This window comes from Lissotriton helveticus, chromosome 2_1 (assembly GCF_964261635.1).
Source record: "Lissotriton helveticus chromosome 2_1, aLisHel1.1, whole genome shotgun sequence".
NCBI classification, from domain to species: domain Eukaryota; kingdom Metazoa; phylum Chordata; class Amphibia; order Caudata; family Salamandridae; genus Lissotriton; species Lissotriton helveticus.
The window spans coordinates 1,643,911,211-1,643,921,246 of record NC_136059.1 but is presented as its reverse complement, the minus strand read 5'-3'; positions in this window follow the sequence as shown (position 1 = coordinate 1,643,921,246).

Genomic DNA, 10,036 nt, shown 5'->3' with positions numbered 1-10,036 from the left:
AAGCATTTTAGCACAAGTTAACCCGTGTCCCAAGTCAGTGCAACATGGCTGTGCGAGGTTTATGGAGGCCCTTCAACAGCTTCGCTCAGTACAGTTTACAGCATTGAAGTATCAGACTCTTCATCCCTCCCTGATTCTAGCCTCCCGAGTATAGTAAACCAATCTAGTGAGATTGGTGTTTTTGGGAGGCCTCTGCGTTCTTCGCGTTGTAGCGCCACACCTTCTGCCTTGCCCCATCGCAATAGTTCCGTTTTCCATAAATCAGGGTCAGGTGGCTTGAGAGACTTCCACCTCATTGTAATGGCACGCTTTGCAAGCAGCATCACTGTATCAGTAAAACGTGTCGCAACGCTTCTCTTACGTGCTGTAGGACCCAACCCCAGAAGCGTGCATTCCATGGTGAGTGGCTGCATCAATGCACCTGCATCCGTAAGTGTATCATGAACAGTAGTCCAGAAATAGCCCAATTTGGGGCAACTCCACAACATATGTATCAGGGACGCATCATCTATAGCGCATCTAGGGCAGGTGTCAGTGGCGATGGGCAACATGGCATGCAACCGGTGTGGCGTTAGGTAAGCTCTGTGCAGGACCATTAGTTGGATGAATTTAAATTTAGGGTTTCTAGCTACCTTTTTGGGGAATTGAAGGATCCTCTCCCATTCCTTGTCCCATAATGGCCTCCCAACGTCCTCTTCCCACTTGGACCTGAGAGAGGATAGTGAAACCGCTTGACCCGCTCTAATGCCAGCAGTAAGCCATTTTGTCAGATGGCTTCCCGTTTCCATGAGGTACTGCATCGTCAGCAAGGGGTTCGTGGGTGGTTCTACCCCCCCAGGCGCCCATTGTCCCAGTACGTAGCGGCAGATGCTAGCATGCATGAGGAACGAACCCCCTGGTACGTTATGCGTGGACTTGAGGTCTTCAAATGACAACATCCGCCCTGCAGCAAAAAGGTCTCCTACGTGTGTCACACCTGCGTCATGCCATAGCGTTAGTTTGTGTGTCGTGAGCGATCACGACCTTAGTGGCAATCCCAGTAGTGGAATTGTGGGGGCGTAAGATGATAGAGGGGTCGTGTATTTCACCGCCTTTCGCCAGTATAGTACTGCAAGTCGGAGAAGTGGCGGGGCATCTCTCGCTAAGTCCGAGTGGGGAAGGAGCAGGACATGTATTCTCCCCTTAGCACGATCGTCATCTACCATGCCAATCTCATGGAGGTTCCTACCAGCAAGCCAAAAGGCCAGCCATTGCAGCTGACATGCAAAGTTGTAGGCCCTAAAGTCAGGTACTCCCATACCTCCCGAACTGGTTGCGAGTTGCAGCTTAGCGAGACCTATGCGCCTTCGCCCTTGTCCCCATATGAGTTCCGTAAGGAGAGTGTCAAACATTTTAAACGTCGTGGCAGGGATCAGGAACGGTAAATTCGTAAAGTAGTAAATGAGACGGGGAAGCATCACCATCTTGGAGATGGCAATCCTGCCGGCCACTGAGAGAGGGAGTGACAACCAGAACTGTATCTGTGACTTCAGAGTTCTGATAGCCCTTCCAAGGTTGCCGTCAATCATCATGTTGGCATCCCTGTAGACCTGTATCCCGAGGTATCGGAATGAAGTATCTGCTATTTGAAACGCGTGTGGCTCAAAGAGCAGCGGTGTATGCAAGGCAGAGGCGACAAAGGTAAATCCGTAGGACTTAGACTTGCTGATTGTGAGGCCGGATAACGATCTAAAGTCCTCAAATATGGAAGGGATAGGGTCCAGGTCTTCACCTAGGTTACGTAGGTAGAGGATAATATCGTCAGCGTAGGCTGACACTATATGCGTCGTGTTACCTCTTTCAATTCCACGGTGGGGGGCCACAGTCCGTAGTTTACAGAGTAGTGGTTCGAGCGCTAAAATGAAGAGGAGTGGGGAGAGGGGGCAGCCTTGTCTCGTGCCCCGCGCAATAACTATGGGATCCGAGATGCAGCTGGACGTGCGCACCCGGGCCGTGGGGCGTGTGTATAGCAGTTGAAACCATGTTATATACTCTTGAGGGATTCCGAATCTCGCGAACACAGCGAGCATGTAATCCCATCTGAGGGAATCAAAAGCCTGCTTCAGGTCCAATGAAATGCATCCCTCCGAGCCGAGGTCCGCCTGATCTCCCAGCATCAGCTGGGCTAGCCGCCTAAGATTCATGGCCGTGCTCCTACCTGGCACAAAGCCACACTGATGAGGGTGAATCAAATGTGGTATGTATTGTGCCAGTCTTGTCGCTAGAATTTTACTCAGTATCTTGTAATCGGTGTTAAGTAAAGATAAGGGTCTGTAGCTAGCAAGGTACAGCCCGTCCTTGCCCGGCTTTAAAAGGGAAGTAATCAAGGCCTGAAGGGAGGATTGCGGCAAGCATGCAGTCCGTAGCGCCTCCAAGTAGAGGGTATGGAGGCGAGGGGCCAACAGATCCATAAACGCGGTGTAGAATTCGGCCGGCAAGCCGTCCGTCCCGGGATCGCCTGTCTAATTTCCGCTATAGAAATAGTACGCTTTAGGTCGTCGCGTTGGCCGTCAGTGAGCTTGGGTAAGTTTAAGTCCTGCATGAAACCCTCAAATGCAGTGTGTGAGAGGCAATTGTGGGGGCCGTAGAGCGTTGCATAGTAGTCCTTGAACGCGTCGTTTATCCCTGCTTGTGTTGTGACTAGTGTGTCGTCCTGGTCCAGTACTTCTAGGATGGGGTGTTGTGGCGGGGAGTCACGTAAGATACGGGCCAATAGGGCGCCTGCCCTATCTGCTTGTGTGTGTTGTCTCAGTGTGTATTCCCTGTAGTCCAATAATCTCAAGTCTTCTAGTAGTTCAGCGTGTTTTACATGTGCATCCTGCAGCGGGGTGAAAGGTGTGTTCGTGCCCGCAGCCTCACATTCCAGGGTTGCTAGTCTACCCTCCACATCTCTCAGATCTGCAACGACTGCTTTCCTCATGCCCACCTTAGTGGCCATCGCTTCCCCCCTAATGTAAACTTTAAAGGCGTCCCATTCCAATTGTCGGGAGCTGGCAGTGTTAGTGTTCGTGGCAAAATAACCCTCGATGGCATCCGCCATAGTGGATTTGAAGACTGTATCCTCCAGTAATTCTGTGGGTAATCTCCAGGTCGGGATAGGGGTCGTCTGACGTCCCCATTGCCAAGTCAGTTCAACTGGATTGTGATCAGATAGGGTCTTCCCCATGTGCTGAGCCTGGATAACCGACCCTAGCAAGGAACGGGAGCAGAAAATTCGGTCTATCCTGGTGTGGAGATTGTGGGGGGGGGGAGTAAAAGGTGTATTCTCTATCTTGTGGATGCGTACATCTCCATGTGTCTGCTAGGTCCCATCCCTCCGCCCATTGCGTCAGTGCCTCTGCCTGTCGCCTGCTCTCCGTGGCATGCAGTGGGGGGTGTGATCTGTCTATGGCTACATCCAACACAGCATTGAAATCCCCTCCCACCACCCATTGGTGCTCTGCCCAATCCGCAATGACCCTGTTGACAGCAATCAAAAAATCCTGTTGTCCAGAATTTGGGGAGTACACACAGCCAAGCACGACAGTAGCCCCATCCAGCAGCCCCCTCACAAAGACATATCTACCCTCTTTGTCAATTCGTTGCTCCAGTGGCTTAAAGGGAACAGAATTACGGAGCCAGATAGCAGCCCCCCTAGAGAATGCAGAGTAGGACGTAGCAAAAAACTGGCCTTTCCACTTCTTATGTAATTTCACACTCTCAGCACAGTTCAGGTGGGTCTCTTGCAGGCAGGCCATCATGACGCCCCTTCGGTTCAGTTGTGCGAGTATCCTGTGTCGTTTATGAATCGAGCCCATGCCCCGCACATTCCAGGTGCACAAACTATAAACGTTAAGTGGTCCCATGTCTGGACGTGTATTTCAGTAGGAATGTGCATGTGGGCGCGCGTACCAGAGCCTCACTTGCATATGTGCCTACAAAGACCTCATCCCAATCCCTCTGAAGGTCTGTTTTGAAATATACTATTGGGCATGGTCCTCACACCAGCTCAGGCCACAATATGGATCACAGTATTGGAAAAGGCCCATCCCTAAGATGCTCAATCAAGCAAGAACTAAATGTAATGCACATTACCATTAGCCAGTGTTAGATAGAGTGTAGGCAGGACGAATTTGCACTATTATTCACTAGCATGTTATTCATTGGCATGGTATGCTTAAGAAGAATTGACCCAAGCGTGAGCCACCTGTGGCACTGCAGCACCACCCAATCACATTCCCTGTGCGCAGAGAGGATATCAGGCTGAAGAAGCTGAAATCATTAAGAACGTGCAGGGTCCCGGCACAATGATTTCACCCATAATAGCGACCTGCTACATCTAGGACCCCTGGAAGTTACAGGTATAGCACCATTTGGGCATGTGGGATCCATGAGTGTGTCCCCAAAATAATGAGGTATGCAACATAACTCTGGTAAGAATGTCCTCTACCTATCATGTGTCATCAAGTCACCATACAGACTCCCTCAGAGTTTTAATACAACTAAAACTTCAACTCTAAACATGAAAGCACTGGATACCGTGCTCCTGACAAAACAGCCTTAAAACCGCTCATTTTCCTGTGCAGCGATCAGCTTTCAGGCAGGTAATGGAGCTCATCAACTGTATTAACAGCTGCACGAGTTCCAGTTATCCTGGAAGTATTAGTTCATTCATTCATAGGTTAGTCCGACATTTACATTTTTTGAAGCCCTCAGCAAATATTATACGATTGTTTCCATTAGCATTTTTATTGCCTTTCAAAATAACTTCCATGCTGCTGTTCATGCCTGCAGTGATATGTTTTTTTTATTTATTTTTTTGTTCCTAATATTTGACAATGGCAAGGAGCGAGATCTAACCGAAGGTCTGAAGAATCTGAGCGCCACGCACCTTCTAAGATCTGTGCAACTGGGAGCCAGCCTTTTCCCACTCGCAGTTGATGAGCGGTCTAATGGCAGCCACCACTAATATCGCCAACTTGTTCAGCTTGTCTTATCCTTGGACGAGGCAGAAATTAACAACCCAGGGAAAACATAATTTCACAAACCCCTAAACAAAAAAAGAAATGTGCTGGAAGTGGTGATATCAGTGATCAAGTGAAATAAAGGGGGCCCACATTCTTTCTTTCTTTCTTGTACGAGCCCGTCTGGCAGTCTAATCTAGCTATGTGTCTTGAAAAGGTTAGCCAGCCCGCCCAGGTAGGGGGTAGTTCAGAGACCCACTTTAGACAAAAGTCCCTGCGTGTGGTGTTTATTAAAGTTAAAAAAAAGCAGCGACGTAGTATTTTCCCCAAGACTGTCTTGTCTGCCTCCAGTACTCCAAATATCACCAAAGGAAGGCTTACCGCAATGTCACAACCCATGATTTTTTTAAATACTTTACCCACATCTTGCCAGAAGGACTGGATAGCTGGACACTGCCAAAACAGATGCACATCATCCGCGTTTTCCAGTTGACATTTTGGGCAGCATCTTCTTTTACTTCCTCCCATCTTCGCGAGTTTCTTGGGAGACCAGTAGGCCCAGTATATGGTAAACAAATGATTCCTCCTGAATGAATGAATGAATGAGTTGTGTCTTGTACCGCGCAACTTAGCCCAAGGGCATCAAGGCACCTAGAGATCGTGCAGCTTGTAAGTGTTGGAGAGCCAGACTACAGATAAGCCTCTACAAAGAGGTACGTTTTCAAAGCTTTACAAAAGAGAGTGATGGAGGATTGTCCCGCTAGTTCGAGAGGGAGAGAATTCCACAGCCTGGGAGCCAGGGAGGCAAAGGCTCTCCCTCCCCACCTAACTTTGTGGAACCGAGGGACTGACAGAAGATTTTTGTTAGAAGAGCGAAGAGCTCTACAGGGAGGGTAAGGGTGTAGAAGGGCCCTGATACCCTCCGAACCGGAGCCGTACAGAGCCCCATGGGCAAGACAGAGGATCTTGAAGGAGATCCTGGACTGAATTGGCAGCCAGTGGAGGTCCTTCCTGGCGGTGGAGGCTAAGGAAAGTCTAGGGAGGTTAAGGACCAACCTAGCCGCCGCATTTTGCACAACCTGTAAGCGCTGAATCAGGTTTTTGTTGATACCTGAATAAAGCGCATTACAGTAGTCTAGCCTTGAAGAGACCAGGGCCACAGTAACCTGCTTCCGCACTTCGGGAGAGAGGAAGTGGGCAATCTTTCTCAGGACCCTGATGATTCCACAGCATGTAGAGATCGTCCTGCTGACCTGACGTCAAAGGCGAGGGTGGAATCAATCAGTACCCCCAGATTCCTGGCGGAGTAGGATGGAATAGGACACACCCCTAGGGACGGGGGCCACCAATCGCTCAACCAGATATCCTGATTAGCACCAAAAATCAGGACCTCTGTCTCCTCCCCGTTCAACTTCAGGAAGTTCTGAATCATCCAAAAGGAGACTGCTTCCATACACCTCCTGAAGTTAGAGGCGGAGAGACTGACCGATTGAGTGAGGGAAACCATGATTTGGGTGTCGTCAGCATATGATAACACCTCTAGGCCAAAAGATCGTACTAACCTGGCAAGTGGGGCCACATAGATGTTAAAAAGTGTGGGGCTCAGGGAAGAGCCCTGAGGGACCCCACACTGCACAGTTTTAGAGGGGGAGAGGAAGTCGCCCAGCTTTACCCTCTGTTCTCTTTGAATAAGGAAAGAGGACAGGAGGGTTAAGGCAGAGCCACCAACTCCGATCTCCCGAAGGCGGGCGATCAGAACGGAGGGGGACAAGGTGTCAAAAGCCGCCGTGAGGTCGAGAAGGACCAGAAGGGAGGTCTGGCCCATGTCGACCTTCACTCGGATGATGTTAATGACCACCGTAAGGGTGGACTCCGTGCTGTGGGCTCTCCGAAAGCCATGCTGAGAGGGGTCCAGCAGGCTGGCGTCATCCAAAAAGGCACTTAGATAGCGGTTAAGGTGGGCCTCGAGAATTTTAGCAGGGGCGGGAAGCAGAGAGATTGGACGAAAGTTTTTTATCACCCCAGGGTCGAGTGTGGCCTTTTTCAGGAGGGGTTTAACGACCGCCATTTTCCACAAAAGTGGAAAGTTTCCTTCCACAATCACTAAGGTCAGTACCTCTAGGAGGGGAGGAATGACCACCTCCTTGCACTCCTTGAGGATCTTAAGGGGGCAAGGGTCCAGAGGGGAGCCAGATTTCGTTTTGTCAAGGAGTAAGGAGAGCGATTCTAGAGTGAGAAGGGGAAGGTTGAGGAAGCTAGGGCGAGATTCATTCGCCCCATAATCCGGCACAGCAGGGGTAGAGAGAAGGGAGACACCAGAGTTAAGGTTCAGGATTTCGAGAGACCTATAGATATCAGCTATTTTAGTGTGGAAAAATGTGGCGATCTTATCACACAATTCTTGAGAAGCTACTATAGGGTCCGGTGTCTCAGGGCTGGAGAGGGTGTTGATGATCTTGAAGAGATCACGAGAAGAATTTAGCGAGGACGTAAGACTAGCAAAATGCGCCTTCTTTCCCTCAATAATTGCCAGTTTATATTCAGCGAGGAGGCGTTTGTGCACTTCTCTCTCCTTTGGGTCGAAGTGGGCCCGCCAACGTCTCTCCTGTTTACGGCAGCTCTGCCTTAGCAGTCTGAGTAATTCAGAGAACCAAGGAGAAGAGGGTCTTTTTCTGGCTGAGTAGTGGTGTTTAGCGGGAGCCAGAATATCCAACGCTCTCGAGATGGAATTAGAGAGATCGAGGGCCACTGCGTTGGTGTCCCGGGAGGTGAGGGGCCTCAGGCTGGACAAGAACGGGGCAAGAGTTGCATAGTTGACCTCCCTGTAATTCGTTCTTAATTCCCACCTCCTAGAGTCGGAAGTGGGAGGAAAGGAAGAGAAGGATTTTAACTCCAGCGGGATAGCGAGGTCGTCTGACCACGTAAGAGGGATGGGAGGGCCTATTCTTAATCTAGAGTCATTGGAAAAGACACCGTCCAGCGTGTGGCCGGCCGAGTGGGTAGGGCTGTCCACAAGTTGCACCAAGCCGTACGAGGCTAGCGATTCCACCAGAAATGAAGTGTCGCTGGCGTTCGAATTTTCAAGGTGAAAATTAAAATTACCTAACAAGGTAATGTTGGGTCTATCAACAAAAGCTTCTAGTATCTTTAGAAGATCATGGTTGAAGGCTGACCTGGGACCAGGGGGCCTGTAAAATAGCAGACCAGAAAAAGAAACCGTGGGGGAAGAGTTAAGAGAGAAGTACAGAGCCTGAAAGTGAACTGTTGGAGTAGAAAGATGTTCAGTGCGACAGATAAGGGAGTTCCTGTATAAAATCCCCAGACCTCCTCCCCTTCGCCCAATTCTGTCCATCCGAGCTAAGGCATAGCCCTCCGGAATGGCATCAACGAGCTCGGGCCTGAAGATTCTGACGCCCAGGTTTCCGTGAGGGTCTCCTGACGGAAACAAAATCGTTAAAGGCGATTTCGTTTTTTATTAAAGATCTAACATTAATCAGAAAGCCCTCTTCAATAGTAGAGGAAGGGGAAATTGGCGACCTGGGGGTGGGGTGCATATGTGAGGAGAGCGGAAAAGCAGGGCAGCAATGGTCGGACAAACAGTTACCGCTGGGATCCCCTAGGAACACCTCAGGCTGGAAGGAGTGGTGCAATCTAGAAGGCTTCCATGCCAGGAAATCCTGAGTGGAATACAGAGCACCTACTTGGCAGCAAACAGCAGAGAGACCAGCATCCTTGGACCCTGGCGCGTACTCAGCGCTGGCGGACGCAGACGGGCGGGACTTTGGCGCGACTTCGGCGTGCGGAAGGAAGCATGGAGCCTAAATAAGGCGTCGCCTGTGTGGAGCGCAGCGCGTGACCCTCAGCAAGCCAATGAGATCAGCGCTGTAAATGTCTGCCTGCACCCTCCACAGCAAACGGGAAAACCCGTGGTGGACCGGGGCGCTTGGCAAGCTAAAGAAATGCAAGAGCGGCGGGCCTCTAACAGGTCGGGCCATCTGAAGGTGTGCAAAAAGCAAGTGTGAGCAGAAATCAAATCAGGTGAGTATTTCCAAAAATTAACGCCAACAGCAACACATATTAATCATATGGCGCCGTTAATGGGAGTGGGGCAAATAGATAAAATTTTTAAAAATTAGCACACACAGTCAAATAATAATTTTAAAAAGTAGCAGCAGCAAGATGGTAACACAGCATATTAGTCATGCGGCGAAAGAGAACAGAATAAAATTACAATTTCAGTGATGAGGCATAGCACTCATGCACTCACCAACAACAAGCTAACCTGAGTGATGTTGAGGTCACTGAAGCCCATAGTGTAGCAGCAGATACTTGCCATAAGTTTTGGATGACGCAGCCTGGCATGTCGCTTCCAGATTTCTTCGGCCAGGTCCTCCCGTTATCATCTCCTTGTACCAGTGCCCAGTACCACTTTGAGACTTCCTTACTGTAGGTTTTATCTTCACTAAATCCGTCTCGACTTCCGACTCCGCCCGAGGTTTATTTGGGATGCTGACCAACTGGTAGTATTTGAATCTGGATATGTTGAAGTCTGTGCTCTGGCTAAGAGCAGCCCATGTTAATAGTGTGCCTTCCTCCGCGAGTTGACCCTATCTTAGTATACCAGCATTTACCAGTGGGGAGGCTAGGTTGTCCTGCAAGCATAGAGGGGTCCCTGGGGAGCTTCAGATTGGTGCTATGCAGCAATAGTATGGAATCTCAAGACTTTCTTTGACCTGAATCCAAATTCTGCATGTTGAATTTAAGGTCTTAAATTTAATTTTTTTGAAATATTTTGTGTGACCAAATTTAAATAAAAACCTTTGCCTTCTTCTCCCAAGTTGCTTATTAGAGCCCTATATCTCATCAGCATGTCCTGGAGGCCATCAGCAATCGCCTAGAATTTTTCCAAAAAAAGGCCCAGTAATATAATTGGAAATCAGGGAGTGATAGTCCCCCCTCCAGCTTTTTCTTCCTGAGTTTTTTCCAGGAGATTCTCACACTCTTGTTCCTCCATATAAAACTACTGAGTTGCCCATGAAGTTTTTTGTATTCAA